The following is a 19,335-nucleotide window of genomic DNA, read 5'->3' as shown; positions in this document are numbered from 1 at the left end:
CCATGGTGTATTTGCACCATATATCCTTTATTTAGTCTATCATCGATGGGCATTTCGGCTGTTTCCATGTCTTTGCTATTGTGAATAGCGCTGCAATGAACATGTGTGTGCACATGTCTCTATGATAGAACGATGTATATTTCTCTGGGTACATACCCAGTCATATAAATACTTGGTTGAATGGTATTTCTACTTTCAGGTCTTTAAGGAATTGCCATGCTGTTTTCCACAATGGTAAAATTTTACACTACCACCAACAGTGTATAAGCATTCCTTTTTCTCCACAACCTCACCAGTATCTGTTATTTTTTGACTTAATAATAGCCATTCTGACTGGCATGAGATAGTGTCTCATTGTGGTTTTGATTTGTATTTCTCTAATGATCAGTGCTGTTGAGCTTTTTTCATATACTTGTTGACTGCATGTATGTCTTCTTTTGAAGTGCCTGTTCATATCCTTTACCCACTTTTTTTTGTTTGTTTTTGGTTTTGTTTTGTTTTTGTAAATTGGTTAAGTTCATTATGGATGCTGGACACTAGACCTTTGTTGAATGCATACATTGCAAAAGTTTCTCTCATTTTGTAGTTTGTCTGTTTACTCTGTTAGGAGTTTCTTTTGCTGTGCAGAAGATTTTTAGCTTAATTAAATCACATATATCAATTTTTGCTTTTGTTGCAATTGTTTTTAGCATCTTTATTATAAAACCTATTCTTGTGTCTATATCCTGAATTGTATTGCCTAGGTAGTCTTCCAGGGTTTTTATAGTTTGGGGTTTTACACTTAAGTCTTTAATCAATCTTGAGTTAATTTTTACATATAGTGTAAGGAAGGGGGCTAATTTTAATCTTCTGCATATGGCTAGCCAGTTTTCTCAGCACCCTACTGAAAAGGAAATCCTTTCCCCATTGCTTATTTTCATTAGGTTTGTCAAAGATCAGATAGTGATTGGTGTGCAGCCTTATTTCTGGATTCTCTATTATGTTCCATTGGTCTATGTGCTTGTTTTTGTAACACTACCAATTCGATTTTGGTTACTGTAGTTCCGTAGTATAGTTTGAAGTTGGGTAGTGTGATTCTTCCAGATGTGTTCTTTTTAATTAGGATTACTTTGGCTATTCTGGCTCTTTTTTTATTCCACATGAATTTTAAAATTATCTTTTTCTAGTACCGTGAAGAAAGTCAATTGTGGTTTAACAGGCATAGCATCGGATCTATAAATTGCTTTGGACATTTTAATGATATTGATTCTTCCTATTCATGAGCATGAAACGTTTTCTATTTGTTTATGTCTTCTCTGATACCTTTGAGCAGTGGTTTGTAGTTCTTGTAGCAATCTTTCACCTCTCCAGTTGATTTTTGTATCAACTTTGATTTTGTATCCTGAGACTTTGCTGGTGTTGTTGATCAGCTTAAGAGGCTTTTGGGCTGACAGTATGGGGTTTTCCAGGTATAGGATTATATCATCTTCACACAGGGATACTTTGAATTTCTCTCTTCCTATTTGGATGTACTTTAGTTCGTTATCTCGCCTGATTGCATTGGCCAGAACTTCTAGTACTATGTTGAATAAGAGTGGTGAGAGAAGACATCCTTGTCTTGCACTGATTTTCAATGGGGATGCTTTTAGCCTTTGTCCATTCAGTATGATGTTTACTGTAGGTTTGTCATTGATGGGTCTTATTATTTTTAGGTATGTTTCTTCAACACCTAGTTTTTCACATAAATGCATGTTGAATTTTCTTGAAAATCTTTTCTGCATCTATTGAGATAATCATCCTTTTATTTGTCCTGAGTTTGTTTTATGTGATGAATCGCATTTATTGATTTGCATATGGTGAAATTACCTTGCATCCCAGAAATAAAGCCTACTTTATCTTGGTGGATACATTTTCTGTTGTGCTTCTGGATTTGGTTTACCAGTATTTTGTTGAGAATTTTGGCATCGATGTTCATCATAAGTATGAAGCTAAAGTTTCCTGTTTGTTTTTCATTGTTTTTTTGTTTGTTTTTTTGGTTGTTGTTGTTGCTGTTGTTTTTTATCTCTTCCAGGTTTTGGTACCAGGATGACACTGGCCTCGTAGAATGAGTTAGGAAAGAGTCTCTCCTTCTCAATTTTTGGAATAGTTTCAGCAGAAATGGTACCAGCTGTTCTTTGTACCTCTGATAGACTTCAACTGTGAATCTATCTGGTCCTTGGCTTTTTTTGTTTGGTAGGCCATTTATTACTGCCTCAATTTTAGAGTTTGTTATTGGTCTGTTTAAGGATTCAATTTCTTTCTGGTTCAGTCTTAGGAGGGTTTGTGTGTCCGGAAATTTACCCATTTCTCCTAGATTTTCTAGTTTAGGTGCATAGAGTTGTTCATAATATTCTCTGATGGTTGTTTGTATTTCTATAATGTCAGTGGTAATATTCCTCTTGTTGATTCTGATTGTATTTATTTGAATCTACTATTTTTTTTTCATTAGTCTAACTAGTGATTTATCTATTGTATTAATTTTTCTCAAAAACTAGCTCCTGGATTCACTGATCTTTTAAAGGACTTTTAGTGTCTATTTCCTTCAGTTAAGCTTTTATTTTCGCTATTTATTGTCTTTTGCTAGCTTTGGAATGTGTTTGGTCTTACTTAGTTCTTTAGTTATTTTTGTTGTGATGTTAGGTTGTTAATTTGAAATCTTTCAAAATTTTTAATATGGGGATTTAGTGCTATAAATTTCTCTGTTAACACTTCTTTAGCAGTGTCCCAAAGATTCTGCTATGTTGTATCTTTGTCCTCATAAGTGTCAAAGAATTTCTTGATTTCTTTTTAAATTTCATTATTTTTCCAAAAGTCACTCAGGAGCATGTTATTTAATTTCCGTGGTTTTGAGTGAATTTCTTAGTCTTTATTTATTTATTTTATTTTATTTTATTTTGTTTTGAGACAGAGTCTTGCCCTGTCGCGCAGGCTGGAGTGCAGTGGCGCGATCTCCGCTCACTGCAAGCTCCGCGCCTTCCCTCCCTTCCCCCACGCCCCGGTTCATGTCATTCTCCTGCCTCTAATTTTGTTACCCTCTGGTCTGTGAAACTGTTGGATATGATTTCAGTTCCACTGCATTTGTAGAGGAGTGTTTTACTTCTCATTATGTCGTTGATTTTAGAGTAAGTGCCATGTAGCAATGAGAAGAATATATATCTTGCTGTTTTTGAATGGAGAGTTCTATAGATATCAGATTCATTTGAGTTAGTGCTGAGTTCAGATCCTGATTATTTTTGTTACTTTTCTGTCTCAATAATTCATCTAATACAGTCAGTGGCATGTTAAAATCCCCTACTATTATTGTGTGGGAGCTTAAGTCTCTTTGAAGGTCTCTAACTTGCTTTATGAATCTGGTTTCTCCTGTGTTGGGTGCATATACATTTAGGATTGTTAGATCGTCTTGTTGAATTGAACGCTTTACCATTATTCAATATTCTTTTTGTCTTTTTAGATCTTTCTTGGTTTAAAGTCTATTTTGTCAGAAAGTAGAATCGCAACTCCTGCTTTTATCTGTTTTTCATTTGCTTTGTAGGTATTTCTTTGTCCTTTTATTTAAGCCTGTGTATGTCATTGCATGTGAGATGAGTCTCTTAAAGATAGCACAGCAATTGTTCTTGGTTCTTTATCCATCTTGGCATCTGGTGTCTTTTAATTGAGGCATTTAACCTATTTACATTCAAAGTTATTGATATGTGTGAATTTTATTCTGTCATCATGGTGTTAGTTATTTTGCAAACTTATGTGGTTGCTTTATATTGTTAATAATCTGTGCACTTCAGTGTGTTTTTGTAGTGGCTGGTAACAGTTATTTTTCCTCCTATTTATTGCTTCCTTCAGAAGCCCTTATAAGGCAGGTCTGGTGGTAACAAATTTACTCAGCATTTGTTTGTCTGAAAAGAATAATTTTTCTCTTTTACTTATGAAGCTTAGTTTGACCAGATATAAAATTCTGGGTTGGATTTTTTTGTTGTTGTTTAAGAATGTTTAATATTGGCCCCCAATCTATTCTGGTTTGTAGAGTTTCTGCTGAGAAGTCTGCTGTTAGACTGGTGGGCTTTCCTTTTGTAGTGACCTCGCCTTTCTCTCTCCTGCTTTTAGCAGCTTTTTCTTTCATTTTGGCCTTGGAGTACCTGATAATTATGTGTCTTGAAGATGATCTCGTGGAGTATCTTACTAGGGTTTTCTGCAATTTCTGAATTTTAATGTTGGCCTCTATAGCTAGCTTGGGGAAGTTCTTAAGGATGATATCCTGAAATATGTTTTCAAAGTTGGTTTCATTCTCCCTTCTTTCCAAGTTGGTTTCATATTATGACTTTGAATAATCTTTCTACCTCTATCTCTTTCTCTACCTTCTCTTTAAGGCCAATAACCCTTACCTTTGCATTTTGAGGCTATTTTGTACACCTTGGAAGCATGTTTCCATGCTTTTTTTCCGTTTTTAAAATTTTCTGACTGTATATTTTCAAATACCCTGTCCTCAAACTCACTAATTGTTTTTTCTGCTTTATTTATTCTGCTTCTAAGAGATTCTGATGCATTTTTCAGTATGACAGTTGCAGTTTTTAAGTAAAAAAAAAATCTGCTTGGTTTTTAGAAGTTATTTTAGTCTCTTCGTTAAAGTTATCTGATAGAACTAGGAATTCCTTCTCTATGTTCTATTCTTTTTATTCCATAGTTTTCTTTCATTTTCTGTCTGAAGGGTCACACATCTCTCTATCTCTCTGCAGGACTAATCCTTTGTGCCTTATGCAGTTCATTTGGTGAGGCCATATTTTCCTGGATGATATTGATGCCTGTAGGTATTCATCAATGTACAGGAATTGAAGAGTTAGGTATTTATTGTAGTCTTTATAGTCTTTATAATCTGGGCTTCTTTATGCCAGTCATTTTTGGGAAGGCTTCCCAAGCATTTGAAGGGACTTGGGCCCCAAGCCCAACAATGCTGTGGTTTCTGCATACGTGTAGAGGAGCTACCTTGATGACTTTGTTTAAGATACAGAAGAACTATCTGCATTACCAGAGACTCTTGTCCTTTATCATGACTTTCTCCCAAAAACATGGAGTCTCTCACTTTGCTGACCTACCTGAAAATGGAGGTGTGGTGATGCGAGCATGCTTTTGGCCACCACCCTGGGATCTTGCTGAGTCAGACCTGAAGCCATCACAACACTGGACCTTGCCGAAGGATGTTTCCTTCAGGCTGGCAAGTTTCCCGAGGCCTTGGGCGTGTCCAGAGGTGCTGTCTTAGATTCAAAATCCTTAACAATTTACCTCATATTGTATTCTACTTCATCTAAGCTGGCACACAAATCACAATACAAAGTCCTTCCCACTCTTTCCTCCAATTACCACAGGCATGGGTGCCTCTCCCTGTGGCCACCACAACACTGGTCCTCAGGGGGGTCTGCCAGGCCACCACAGATGTTCACTTAAAGCTAAAGTGCTGTTTTGACACCTTATGGTGCATGCTACCAGTCCTGGGACTCACCCTTCAGGGCAGTGGGTTCCCCTTTGGCCTAGAGCAGGTCAAGAAATGCCATCCTAGAGTCAAGTCATAGAATTCGATACCCCGGGAGCATTCTTGCTGCTCTGCCCCACTGTGGTTGAGCTGTGGTTGGTTGTGGTTGTGGTTGATTTTTGTGGCTGATTTTTGTTTTTCGTGATGGTGCTTTATTTTGTGCGCAGATGGTTGCTAAAAGTTGGTGTTCCATCGGGGGGTGAACGATGAAATCTTCTCTTCCACTATTTTGCTCCAGCCCATCTAGTTGATTACTTTTAATTTCACAAGCAATTTTAAAGAAATAAATAAGACTACTATAAGCTCACACACAAATCCCTGCTCTAGGTTTGTTAGTGTTTCTTACACAGAAGATTAAAACTTGATTTTATTGGTTTTGTTTTGATTTTAATTTTGCAAACAGACAGTACTTCTGTTTATAAGTTCAAAAACCAAATTATGTAAAAGTATGGCCACATAAAGAAGTCTTGCTTTCCCTTTCTTCTTATCCATTCTCCCCACATTATAGCTCAGGTGTTGGCAAAATATTTCTATAAAGGGCAAGAAGTAAATATACTAGACTTTCAGGTCATATGTTCTCTCTTGTGGTTATTCAGTTTTGCTGTTGTAGTGAAAAAGCAGCCATAGACAATACAAAATCAAATGGGTATGGCTGTGTTCCAATAAAACTTTATAAAAACAGGCATTAGAGTCATGAATGTGGAAAAAATAACAAAGAAAACAAGCAATAGGCCTGCTGGCCATAGTTTTCTATCTTTGATGTTGGTAATAGATTTTATTAGTTTATGTCTTATTTCAGGCTGATGTAGTAAATTACTATAGACTGGGTGGCTTAAACAACAAATATTTATTTCTCATAGTTCTGGAGGCTGAAAGTTCAAGATCAGAGTGCCAGCATAATTGGGTTCTGATGAAGGCTCTCTTCCAGGTGGTGGGCAGCTGACTTTTCTTTCTACTATATCCTCCCATGAGGAAAAGAGAGCCAGATAGGTCTCTGGTTCTCTGGTCTCATATAAAGATACTAATCCCACTTATGAGGACTCTACCCTCATGATCTAATTATCCCCGACAAAGGCCCCATTTGCAATTACCCTCTAGGATTAGATCTCAACATACGATTTTTTGGAAGTCACGAACGTTCAGTACATAACGGTTTATTTATATGCAAATACAAGAATATGACTATACATTCTCATGCCACATTTCTTATTCAAAAGTTAAGATGTACCACTGCTCTATACCCTTAAACAGTATATATTATATTGTATATTTTGGATACCTTTCTATACAATACATAGAGAGCATTCTCTTTTTTTTTTTTTCAGTCTGTATTCTATTCCATTGTATGAATACAAAACAGTTGATTTAACCAATCTTCTGTTGATAGATTTTTAAAGTTTTCTAACACTTTACAATTAAAAACAACACCTGGTGAAAACCTTGGAAATACATTATTCATATGTGTGTAGGTGTATCTGATGGACAGAATTCTGAACTTGAGATTGCTGAATCAAGGGGTAAACACATTTGCAATTTTGGAAGCTATTGCTAGATTAACTTTTGTAGAGTTTTACCATTTTCACTTTCAGTATAATATATGAAAGTACCTGTTTCTAATTTATAAAATATATCCAAGAATCATTGTGTCATCTTTGTGCAGAGGCCATGGTAATCTTCTCTAAATTATTCCAATTATAGTATATATGCTGCTGAAGTGAGCACCATGAAGTAATTTTTAATTTAATAATGGATGAATGCTTTTGAGTGGCATGCAGTCAAAGACAGCACATACTGTAAGACTCCTTCTTTCCGTTAAACCTGGAGCAGACACAGAGAAATGGTTTTGCTGGAGAGCTGTAGCCTTTTTTTTTTTTTTTCCCAGAGTGTTAATTGAAGGGAAGCCACTTCACCTTAAGCTCCAGCAACACATGTATCTGTGCACTATCTAATAGGAACAGAAGCGGTCAGAGAGTTGGAAAAATTTCATGAAGGTCTAACATTTGAGCAATTGCGCACAAAGATAGAGTTCTCTGCTGATTGTATATCAGCCTTAACATAAGAAAGTGGCTTGTCCACTATGAACCAACATGGACTGTGGTAAAATTCAGCAGAGGACAAGCAATGATGCAATTGATAAAAGAGAAATTTGGGAAGTTATTTGATAAAAGACAAAAATTTGATGGAATAATAATAATAAAGACAATGTTTATTTATTTTTATTTTTTTTATTATACTTTAAGTTCTAGGGTACATGTGCACAACATGCAGGTTTGTTACATATGTATACATGTGCCATGTTGGTGTGCTGCACCCATCAACTCGTCATTTACATCAGGTATAACTCCCAATGCCACCCCTCCCCCCTCCCCCCTCCTCATAATAGGTCCCGGGGTGTGATGTCCCCCTTCCAGAGTCCAAGTGATCTCGTTGTTCAGTTCCCACCTATGAGTGAGAACATGCGGTGTTTGGTTTTCTGTTCTTGTGATAGTTGCTAAGAATGATGATTTCCAGCTGCATCCATGTCCCTACAAAGGACACGAATTCACCCTTTTTTATGGCTGCATAGTATTCCATGGTGTATAGGTGCCACATTTTCTTAATCTAGTCTGTCACTGATGGACATTTGGGTTGATTCCAAGTCTTTGCTATTGTAAATAGTGCTGCAATAAACATACGTGTGCATGTGTCTTTATAGCAGCATGATTTATAATCCTTTGGGTATATACCCAGTAATGGGATGGCTGAGTCATGTGGTATTTCTAGTTCTAAATCCTTGAGGAATCACCATACTGTTTTCCACAATGGTTGAACCAGTTTACAATCCCACCAACAGTGTAAAAGTGTTCCTATTTCTCCACATCCTCTCCAGCACCTGTTGTTTCCTGACTTTTTAATGACTGCCATTTTAACTGGTGTGAGATGGTATCTCATTGTGGTTTTGATTTGCATTTCTCTGATGGCCAGTGATGACGAACATTTTTTCATGTGTCTGTTGGCTGCATAAATGTCTTCTTTTGAGAAGTGTATGTTCTTATCCTTTGCCCACTTTTTGATGGGGTTGTTTGTTTTTTCTTGTCAATTTGTTTGAGTTCTCTGTAGGTTCTGGATATTAGCCCTTTGTTAGATGGGTAGATTGCAAAAACTTTCTCCCATTCTGTAGGTTGCCTATTCACTCTGATGGTAGTTTCTTTTGCTGTGCAGAAGCTCTTTAGTTTAATTAGATCCCATTTGTCAATTTTCACTTTTGTTGCCATTGTTTTTGGTGTTTCAGACATGAAGTCCTTGCCCATGCCTATGTCCTGAATGGTATTGCCTAGGTTTTCTTCTAGGGTTTTTACAGTTTTAGGTCTAACATTTAAGTCTCTAATCCATCTTGAATTAATTTTTGTATAAGGAATAAGGAAAGGATCCAGTTTCAGCTTTCTACTTATGACTAGCCAGTTTTCCCAGCACCATTTATTAAATAGGGAATCTTTTCCCCATTTCTCGTTTTTGTCAGATTTGTCAAAGATCAGATGGTTGTAGATGTGTGGTCTTATTTCTGAGGACTCTGTTCTGTTCCATTGGTCTATATCTCTGTTTTGGTACCAGTACCATGCTGTTTTGGTTATTGTAACCTTGTAGTATAGTTTGAAGTCAGGTAGTGTGATGCCTCCAGGTTTGTTCTTTTGGCTTAGGATTTTCTTGGCAATGCGGGCTCCTTTTTGGTTTCATGTGAACTTTAAAGTAGTTTTTTCCAATTCTGTGAGGAAAGTCATTGGTAGCTTAATAAGGATGGCATTGAATCTATAAATTACCTTGGGCAGTATGGGCATTTTCACGATACTCATTCTTCCTATCCATGAGCATGGAATGTTCTTCCATTTGTTTGTGTCCTCTTTTATTTCATTGAGCAGTGGTTTGTAGTTCTCCTTGAAGAGGTCCTTCACATCCCTTGTAAGTTGGATTCTTAGGTATTTTATTCTCTTTGAAGCAATTGTGAATGGGAGTTAACTCATGATTTGACTCTCTGTTTGTCTGTTACTGGTGTATAAGAATGCTTGTGATTTTTACACATTGATTTTGTATTCTGAGACTTTGCCGAAGTTGCTTATCAGCTTAAGGAGATTTCAGGCTGAGACAATGGGGTTTTCTAAATATACAATCATGTCATCTGCAAATAGGGACAATTTGACTTCCTCTTTTTCTAATTGAATACCCTTTATTTCTTTCTCTTGCCTGATTGCCCTGGCCAGAACTTCCAACACTATGTTGAATAGGAGTGGTGAGAGAGGGCATCCCTGTCTTGTGCCAATTTTCAAAGGGAATGCTTCCAGTTTTTGCCCATTCAGTATGATATTGGCTGTGGGTTTTCATAAATAGCTCTTATTATTTTGAGATACATTCCATCAATACGGAATTTATTGAGAGTTTTTATAGCATGAAGGGCTGTTGAATTTTGTCAAAGGCCTTTTTTGCATCTATTGAGATGATCATGTGGTTTTTGTCTTTGGTTCTGTTTATATGCTGGATTACATTTATTGATTTGTGTGTGTTGAACTAGCCTTGCATCCCAGGGATGAAGCCCACTTGATCATGGTGGATAAGCTTTTTGATGTGCTGCTGGATTTGGTTTGCCAGTATTTTATTGAGGATTTTTGCATCGATGTCCATCAGGGATAATGGTCTAAAATTCTCTTTTTTTGTTGTGTCTCTGCCAGGCTTTGGTATCAGGATGATATTGGCCTCATAAAATGAGTTAGGGAGGATTCTCTCTTTTTCTATTGATTGGAATAATTTCAGAAGGAATGGTACCAGCTCCTCCTTGTACCTCTTGTAGAATTTGGCTGTGAATCTGTCTGGTCCTGGCTGTTTTTTGGTGGGTAAGCTATTAATTGTTGCCCAATTTCAGAGTCTGTTATTGGTCTATTCAGGGATTCAACTTCTTCCTGGTTTAGTCTTGAGAGAGTGTATGTGCCCAGGAATTTATCCATTTCTTCTAGGTTTTCTAGTTTATTTGCATAGAGGTGTTTATAGTATTTTTTGATGGTAGTTTGTAAGTTTGTATTTCTGTGGGGTCGGTGGTGATATCTCCTGAATCATTTTTATTGTGTCTATTTGTTTCTTCTCTCTTTTTTTCTTCATTAGTCTTATTAGCAGTCTATCAATTTTGTTGATCTTTTCAAAAAACCAGTTCCTGGATTCACTGACTTTTTGAAGGGTTTTTTTGTGTCTCTATCTCCTTCAGTTATGCTCTTAGTTACTTCTTGCTATCTGCTAGCTTTTGAATGTGTTTGCTCTTGATTCTCTTGTTCTTTTAAGTGTGATGTTAGGGTATCAATTTTAGATCTTTCCTGTTTTCTCTTGTGGGCATTTAGTGCTATAAATTTCCCTCTACACACTGCTTTAAGTGTGTCCCAGAGATTCTGGTGTGCTGTATCTTTGTTTTCATTGGTTTCAAAGAACATCTTTATTTCTGCCTTCATTTCATTGTGTACCCAGTAGTCATTCAGGAGCAGGTTGTGCAGTTTCCATGTAGTTGAGTGGTTTTGATTGAGTTTCTTAATCCTGAGTTCTAGTTTGATTGCATTGTGGTCTGAGAGAAAGTTTGTTACAATTTCTGTTCTTTTACATTTGCTGAAGAGTGCTTTACTTCTAACCATGTGGTCAATTTTGGAATAAGTGCAATGTCATGCTGAGAAGAATGTATATTCCATTGATTTGTGGTGGAGAGTTCTGTAGATGTCAATTAGGTCTGCTCGGTGCAGAGTTGAGTTCAATTCCTGGATATCCTTGTTAACTTTCTGTCTCATTGATCTGTCTAATGTTGACAGTGGGATGTTAAAGTCTCCCATTATTATTGTGTGGGAGTCTAAGTCTCTTTGTAAGTCTCTAAGGACTTGCTTTATGAATCTGGGTGCTCCTGTATTGGGTGCATATATATTTAGGATAGTTAGCTCTTCTTGTTGTATTGATCCCTTTACCATTATGTAATGGCCTTCTTTGTCTCTTTTGATCTTTGTTGGTTTAAAGTCTGTTTTATCAGAGACCAGGACTGCAACCCCTGTCTTTTTTTGTTTTCCATTTGCTTGGTAGATCTTCCTCCATCCCTTTATTTTGAGCCTATGTGTGTCTCTGCATGTGAAGTGGGTCTCCTGAATACAGCAAACTGATGGGTCTTGACTCTTTATCCAATTTGCCAGTCTGTGTCTTTTAATTGGAGCATTTAGCCCATTTACATTTAAGATTAATATTGTTATGTGTGAACTTGATCCTGTCATTATGATGTCAGCTGGTTATTTTGCTCGTTAGTTGATGCAGTTTCTTCCTAGCGTCGATGGTCTTTACATTTTGGCATGTTTTTGCAGTGGCTGGTACCGGTTGTTCCTTTCCATGTTTAGTGCTTCCTTCAGGAGCTCTTGTAGGGCAGACTTGGTGGTGACAAAATCTCTCAGCTTTTGCTTGTCTGTAAAGGACTTTATTTCTCCTTCACTTATGAAACTTAGTTTGGCTGGATATGAAATTCTGGGTTGAAAATTCTTTTCTTTAAGAATGTTGAATATGGGCCCCCACTCTCTTCTGACTTGTAGAGTTTCTCAGTTGGAAATGCAGAAATCACCCGTCTTCTGTGTCACTCACGCTGGGAGCTGGAGGCTGGAGCTGTTCCTATTCGGCCATCTTGGCATCACCTGGCTTTTGATTTCTACCACAGATAACTTTCCACATAAAATTAATGCGTTTTAGCTAAGGTTATAACTTAACCATGGACACATAAGGTGTTTCAAAGCAATGGTAAGCAGTTTCTCTCTCTTTTTTTTTTTCCTTTTTCTTTTTTTACAAGATTTAGAATCTCCCCAAGGTAGTTTAGAGAAAGGAAAATCCAAGGCAACAAATCAGAAGCTATCCATGGGGGAAAACAAATCCTTCATAAATGACAAAGTTACACAAATAACAAACCAGAAAGGAATTATTCCACAAGCCAAGAATTAAATGTGGGCTACCATTGTGAAAAGACAAAACCTTAGCAACTGACCTGCATACCATTTAGCAATTTCTCCTGCTTTTCCCAGAAAAAGTCTAGAACAACCAATTTCAAGCTTGCAAAAGCTCTTTACTGCTCAAAATAATTTTTAGGGCTAACTCTGATATGAACCCCAACTTTTCTGTCCTCTGGTTGGTAGAAACCAATAAAAAGTATTCTCACACGGTCACAAGGTTAAGCTTTTAAGGACACAAACCAAGACAGATGAATTTAATCCTGTATTGGTTTCAGGGACCCATAGCAAAGGTTGTAACTGGACTGGCTGGACTGGCTTGAAAAACAGGCTTATAGGAGTCCTAAACCTAAGTTCTATCCTGTGATACACGTCTCTCCATTACAAAACAACACAGAAATACAAATTCTTAGCACAAAGTACGCCATATTTGCTACAGCCTAAGATTAGTATCATATATCCTTTTTTTTTCTTCTAATTAAACCCTTGCAGGGAAGACAAATAGTGATGTTTTCCATTTACACAGATGCATGCACACACATGCACACACACACACACACAGATTGAGAGAAAGAGAGAAACCAGAAACTTGGCTTGTAAGAATTTTGTACCCTTCTGGCTGACATACCAGTTTTCTGGGTTCTCTTTCTCTTCAGCTTCCAGAAGAATCAAGCAGATTTTGATGACCCTGTTCACTCTGCCAAAGCTGTGGGGTTCAAACCACTTTACAAAAGAAAATTAACCTTTTCTGTTTTATGGAACCATAGGCAAAAGATTCTCAATTTTGCAAGATGTTGCCTAATGGGCTGCATAAGGAACAGAATTAACATTTTCCATCCCAGAAAAATACACATAACAAAACAGACACTAGTCACCTCAATCAGCACCCAATATCAACCTAGCAAGGCAAACAGTTTCTCCTGTTAGTTCATGTTGTATTTGATCCACTCCAGGTTTGGAGGAAAGACCTTCCAATGGTAATTCACATTGGGGTCTCTAGGCAAGGCGAAGAGAAGATAATCACCCTGAGATAGGCCTGTTGAGTTTTCTTTAGGACTCACTGAATGTGACCAGACAAATAAAGAGGGTTCTCTGAATGAGGCCTGCTTGACTTCTATCAGCAGTTCTTTCTGAGATCCCCTCCACATTTGCAAACTCACACAAAGATAAGACGGACAGAAGGCCTTCCAAATTAGATTCCTAACCAAGAACTTCAAGAATATCCCTTCCAAACTATCCTATTCTCTATCTGAGAAATCTCCCCAAAATCTTCCTGATTGAAAAATCTCCTGCACCAAGACTCTTCCTATTAGTTAGGGAGAGCCAACCAAGACCCCCAGGACCCAAACCTAGAGAGACACCCCACAGTGGGGCTACAGACAAACAGATTTCCAAAGGAGCTGAACTGAGACAGACACCCCATGGCGGAACTGCAAACAAATACCCCACAATGGGGCCACAGACTCACCCTACCATGGGACTACAGACAGACATCCTACCATGGGGCTATAGAACCAGTCGGGAGAAGGAAGGAGGTATTGGCAGTGCCTAGGATACCCACCAGTCCAGACAGCCTGCAATGGGGCTACAGACAGACACCCTATGATAAGGTTCCAGTTACAGGACATCTCCCCAGGACTATTTCTCTATTGCAATTAAATCCCTGCACATTGGGTCTGCAGCACCCCCTTAGTAGAGAGAGTACCAGAATCAGCCCCTAGTCCAAGATAACTAGGCAGCCACTTGGGCTAGCCTCTGGATTTATCACTGGAGGGGGTCTAATGAACCATGGACAGGTAGCCACAAGGGCAGTCCTGGATGAGACCCCAAATTTGTAACTGACCAATGGATTCACTTTGCCCCCTGCCTAGACAGAGCTGATTTCTCAAGACAGGGGAATTGCAATAGAGAAAGAGTAATTCACACAGAGATGGCTGTGCAGGAGACCAGACCTTTACTATGACTCAAATCAAGTCTCCTTGAGCATTTAGGGATCAGAGTTCTTAAGAATAACTTGGTGGGGGGTGGGCAGGGGAAGCTAGTGAGCCAGGAGTGCTGGTTGATTAGGTAGGAAATGAAATCATAAAGAATAGAAGCTGTCTTCTTGCACTGAGTTCATTCCTGGGTAGGGGCCACAAGATCAGATAAGCCAGTTAATCAATCTGGGTGGTTCCAGCTGATCCATCAAGTGCAGGGTCTGCAAAATATTTCAAGCAGTGATCTTAGGAGCAGTTTACGGAGGGTCAGAATCTTGTAACCAACAGTTGCATGGCTTCTAAACCATAATTTCCAATCTTGTGGCTAATTGGTTAGCCCTACAAATGCAGTCTAGTCTCCAGGCAAGAAGGAGGGTTGTTTTGGAAAAGGGTTGTTATCATCTCTCTCTCTTTTTTTTTTAAGATGGATTCCCACTCTGTCACCCAGGCTGGAGTGCAGTGGTGCAATCTCAACTCACTGCAACCTCTACCTCCTGTTTTCAAACAATTCTCCTGCCTCAGTTTCCTGAGTAGCTGGGATTACAGGCGCACACCACAAAACCCAGATAATTTTTGCGTCTTTAGTAGAGACAAGGTTTCACCATGTTGGCCAAGCTGCTCTCAAACTCCTGACCTTAAGAGATCTGCCTGCCTCGGCCTACAAAAGTGCTGGGATTACAGGTGTGAACCACCATGCATGAGCATGGCTTCACCTTTGTTTTAACAGGTTACAGGGATGATTACCCTTATCTTGTCTCCTGCTAAGTCATGGAGTTTTGGGGAGTTCCTTTAGACCCCCCAAAAAAACTTGTTGTAGAGGTCCTGGGAGTTTCTTCAGACCTCCAATAAAATTTGTTCAATCCCAGCCAGGCACAGTGGCTCACGCTTGTATTCCCATCACTTTGGGAGGCCGAGGCAGGTGGATCACCTGAGGTCAGGTGTTCGAGACCAGCTTGATTAACACGGAGAAACCTCGCCTCTACTAAAAATACAAAATTATCCAGGCATGGTGGCACATGCCTTTAATCTCAGCTACTTGGGAGGCTGAGGCAGGAGAATTGCTTGAACTCAGGAGATGGAGGTTGCAGTGAGCCAAGATGGCGCCATTGCAATCCAGCCTGGACAAGAAGAATGAAACTCCACCTCAAACAACAAAAACAAAACAAAACAAAACTTATTCAATCCTAAATAAGTCCTGTTAAGAATTCCTTTGTTATCTTCATGGCCCAGGAAATGCCTAGGGAAGACTCTTGGTGGGCTTTTGTTATTCCAGCCTCTGTATAAGGGCCCTGGCTCTTTCAGGTTTTTGTTTTTTGGTTTTTTGTTTCGTTTTGTTTTGCTCTTATTGCCCAGGCTGGAGTGCAATGGCACGATCTGGGCTCATCGCAACCTCTGCCTCCCGGGTTCAAGTGATTATCCTGACTCAGCCTCCCGAGTAACTGGGATTACAAGTGTGTGCCACCACACCTGGCTAATTTTGTATTTTTACTAGAGATGGAGTTTCTCCATGTTGGTCAGGCTGGTCTCAAACTCCCCACCTCAGGTGATCCACCCACCTCGGCCTCTCAAACTACCAAGATTACAGGCGTGAACCACTGTGCCCAGCCTCAGGTTTTAATATTTAATCTAATCACTCAGTGCTTAAGCAGTTGTCATAGAGTCCTGCCTGCTCATTTGTTAGTGGAACCTGGCCTGCCACAATCCCCATTGTCAATTTGTGAATGGTTTTCATTATGCTTGTATATATATTTATCATGAGAACTGTAGGGAGATGGGGTGTCTTAAACTTTCTGGTCACTTCCTGCTGAGAGGGGTCATCATTATGAGGCCCAAAACGCAGCATTGTAGTGGAAGAGGTCAGTTTGTTCCTGGTAGTACTCTCTGTTTTGGGGGTTTAGAGACAGTGCCCGCTGAAACATAATAGTATGAGCTCAAGGGATGTTTTGAAACAATATGCAGCAGCAATACATTCCACAACATAAAATTATGCCCATGCCTACGAGGATGGTCAGGACTGGGAGGATTTTCTACCACCAGGAAAGCCTTCCACTAAACCATGATGCGATCCAGTCATTAAGTGATAACCTAGGCCTGGAGATTGCCTGAATCTGTTGATGCACATCCTTTAATGCCAGAGTCACTCCCAGAATCTTCAGGTATATACACACAACATTGGGTTTTGACAAGGGTGCAGGATCCTCCCTGGGCTGCTGTTAGAATGTCTAGGCTCATTTGATTTTGCAAGATACCTTTCTGCATATGATACATTTTAGCATAAGGGAAATACTTTGGAGACTGTTCTTCAATGTTCAGTGCATGAAATTAGTTCGTGCCTCTGTGTGTCATATGACAGTTTCTAAGCCTATTGAGGGAATAAAGGTTGTGGCCAGATGATTATACCAGTGAAAGACTGACCTGGTCTACCTGTTAAGCGCATGCATGAGGTTAGCTGGGTTCTGGATGGTTTTTATCCAGTGTCCGTGTGCTCATTGGACACCTAGAGTACAGGGTCCTAACCAGTCCAAGGGCAGCCATGGTCATAAATTGGTACCACAAAGCCATTGGATTCCCATAGGGGCATACCAATTTAGGCCAGGTAGTTGGGACCAGTGGTGGCAAACAAATCTATTTGTTGTAGCCCCATAATATGTCAACATTGTTCATGTGGAATTCATCCCATGACTTGAGTTATGTCAAGGGAGTGGTTGCCTTGCTTCCAGCATGAAGGGACTAGTTTATTGATGTGGAAGCAGTCAGCCAAACAAATTTATCCTAAATTTGAAGAAAGCCATTTTTATACTGGACATTTTGTGGTATAGTCTAGGTGTACGCCTTCACACTCAGCAAGGGAGTAGCTAAAGCTTTTATGTCATCCCTTGTTTTGTTTACGTAGAATGGCTTTTTGTGCCCTGGGCCTTCTAAAGTTTTGTTTATGGGCCACTCTGAGACATTTGCCCTGGTTACTCCTGTCATATGTGACCCAGTCCAAAATTTGAGATTTCCCAGAAAAGTTTGCTGGTAAATCCAGTCCTTCCCTTGGATGGGTGACAAACACCAAGCCAATCCTGTGGTTCTACAAAGGAGTTATAGGCCACAGACCCAGCAGGAGCCTTGTTTAGGTTATCTGCATAGTTCTGTGCTCATTGTCAAAAATGATTAGAGGTAAAAGCAGAAGCAATGAGAGGCACAGCGAGAAGGAGCAGTCATTATAAGAGAAAGTCATTGTTTTCTGAAGAGAAACTTCAGGTCTTCTAAGGGTTCTATATCCCATCTGCTGGCCTGGAACCCTCCTCTGCCACAGGGTTCTCTGCTGGCAGGAATCTTTTTGCTTACATGTTATGGACCTAAGGCTTGATGCCTGCCAATTTCAGTGCTGTGCTTGTGGTCATTAGCACACCGTAAGGACCCTTTCATTTCTCCCGCAGTAGTTGGGCAGGACTGGCGTCCTTCCATTCCTTCAGTAGCACTTGATTGCCAGGTTGGAAAGGTTGGGGGGCTTCTGCAGAATTCACAGTGTTCCTGTTGGAAGCAAACTTATGCAAAATGTTAAGAGTTTGCCCTAACTGAGCAACATAATTCTTAATATCTGACTCCCTATCTAGGGGCACTTCAGTACCAGAGACAGATTAGCTGCAAAGGGTCCTCCGAAGACAATTTCATAGGGACTTATTTTAATTCCATTTCTGGGGACTATCCTGACCCAGAGCAGTGCAATAATAAGTACCTGCATCCACTTCAACTGAGTATCTTGATACAGCTTGGCAATTATTGTTTTTAGGATGTGGTTCATTCTCTCAGTTTGTCCAGGAGATTGAGGTCTCCATGCTGAGTGCAGTCTCCATTTTATTCCCAATGCTTTGTTTCCTTGCTGAGTTATCTCAGAGGTGAATGAAGGTCAATTATCACTTTGGATTACACCAGAGAGTCCATATTGTAGTATGATTTTTTTTTTTTTTCTGTAAAACTTTAACCATATTGGTTGCTTATTGGATGTGACCTGAGTATGCTTCAGAGAAAGTGTCCACTAGAACTAGGAGGTATTTGTATCTCCCAGGGGCTGGTGGCCTTTGTGTAAAATCTATTTGCCAGTTTTCTAGGGGGTGCCTTCCTCGTTTTTGTTGCCTAGGCTGCCTTTGGCTGTGATTATTAGGCTCATTCCTGGCACACAGATGACAATGCTGAATTATATCCTCTAAGTGGGCTTTTAGTCCTTTCCCTTTCAAATAATTTTGTACAAAGGACAGTGAAGTGTCTCACCCAAAATGCGTACTATTTTGAACGCACTTTAACAGTGGGTAGACAAGATGCACTGGTTCCTAGACTGGGCCTGCTCTGCTTACTCTCTACCCTTCCTTGTTTAGTTTGAATCCCTTATCTTCTGTGGCTTTCTTATCTTCAGAAGTGTACTGGGGCTTGGAGGCTGTTAAGTTTATTTGTGGAATTAAGGGGCCCTGGATTTCAATGCTGGCACTAGCTAAATACCTTGTGGTGAGGTCTGCAAAAGCATTGTTCCTTGCCATTTCAGAATTATTGCATTGATGGCCAGGGAAATGCATTACAGTTATTTCCCGTGTGACCTTTATCTCTTCTAACAATTCTAACACTTGTTTAGCGTATCAAACTTTGATGTTATCCACCTTTAGCAGCCCTCTTTCCCTCCAGATAACTCCGTGTGCATGAACTATCATGAATGCTTGGTACTTGGAGTCAATGTATATGTTGGCACTCTTACCCTGGGACAGTTGCAAGGCTCTCCTGAGGGCGTTTAACTCTGCCTTCTCTGCCAAGGTTCCTGCCAGCGAAGTTATTGCCTCTATTACTTCTGAGGAGGTCACCACAGCACATATGT

General features: G+C 39.4%; 1 non-coding gene across 1 annotated transcript; it reads right to left on the bottom strand.

Moving 5' to 3' along the window:
* Positions 1-7,150: 7,150 nt before the first annotated feature.
* LOC112616683 lies at positions 7,151-7,258 on the bottom strand. The gene has a single exon (XR_003117720.1). It is a non-coding gene; the product is annotated as a U6 spliceosomal RNA (small nuclear RNA).
* Positions 7,259-19,335: the final 12,077 nt, after the last annotated feature.

Source organism: Theropithecus gelada, chromosome X (genome assembly GCF_003255815.1).
Source record: "Theropithecus gelada isolate Dixy chromosome X, Tgel_1.0, whole genome shotgun sequence".
In the NCBI taxonomy this organism is placed as follows: Eukaryota; Metazoa; Chordata; class Mammalia; order Primates; family Cercopithecidae; genus Theropithecus; species Theropithecus gelada.
This window is presented reverse-complemented; position numbering and strand designations above follow the sequence as displayed.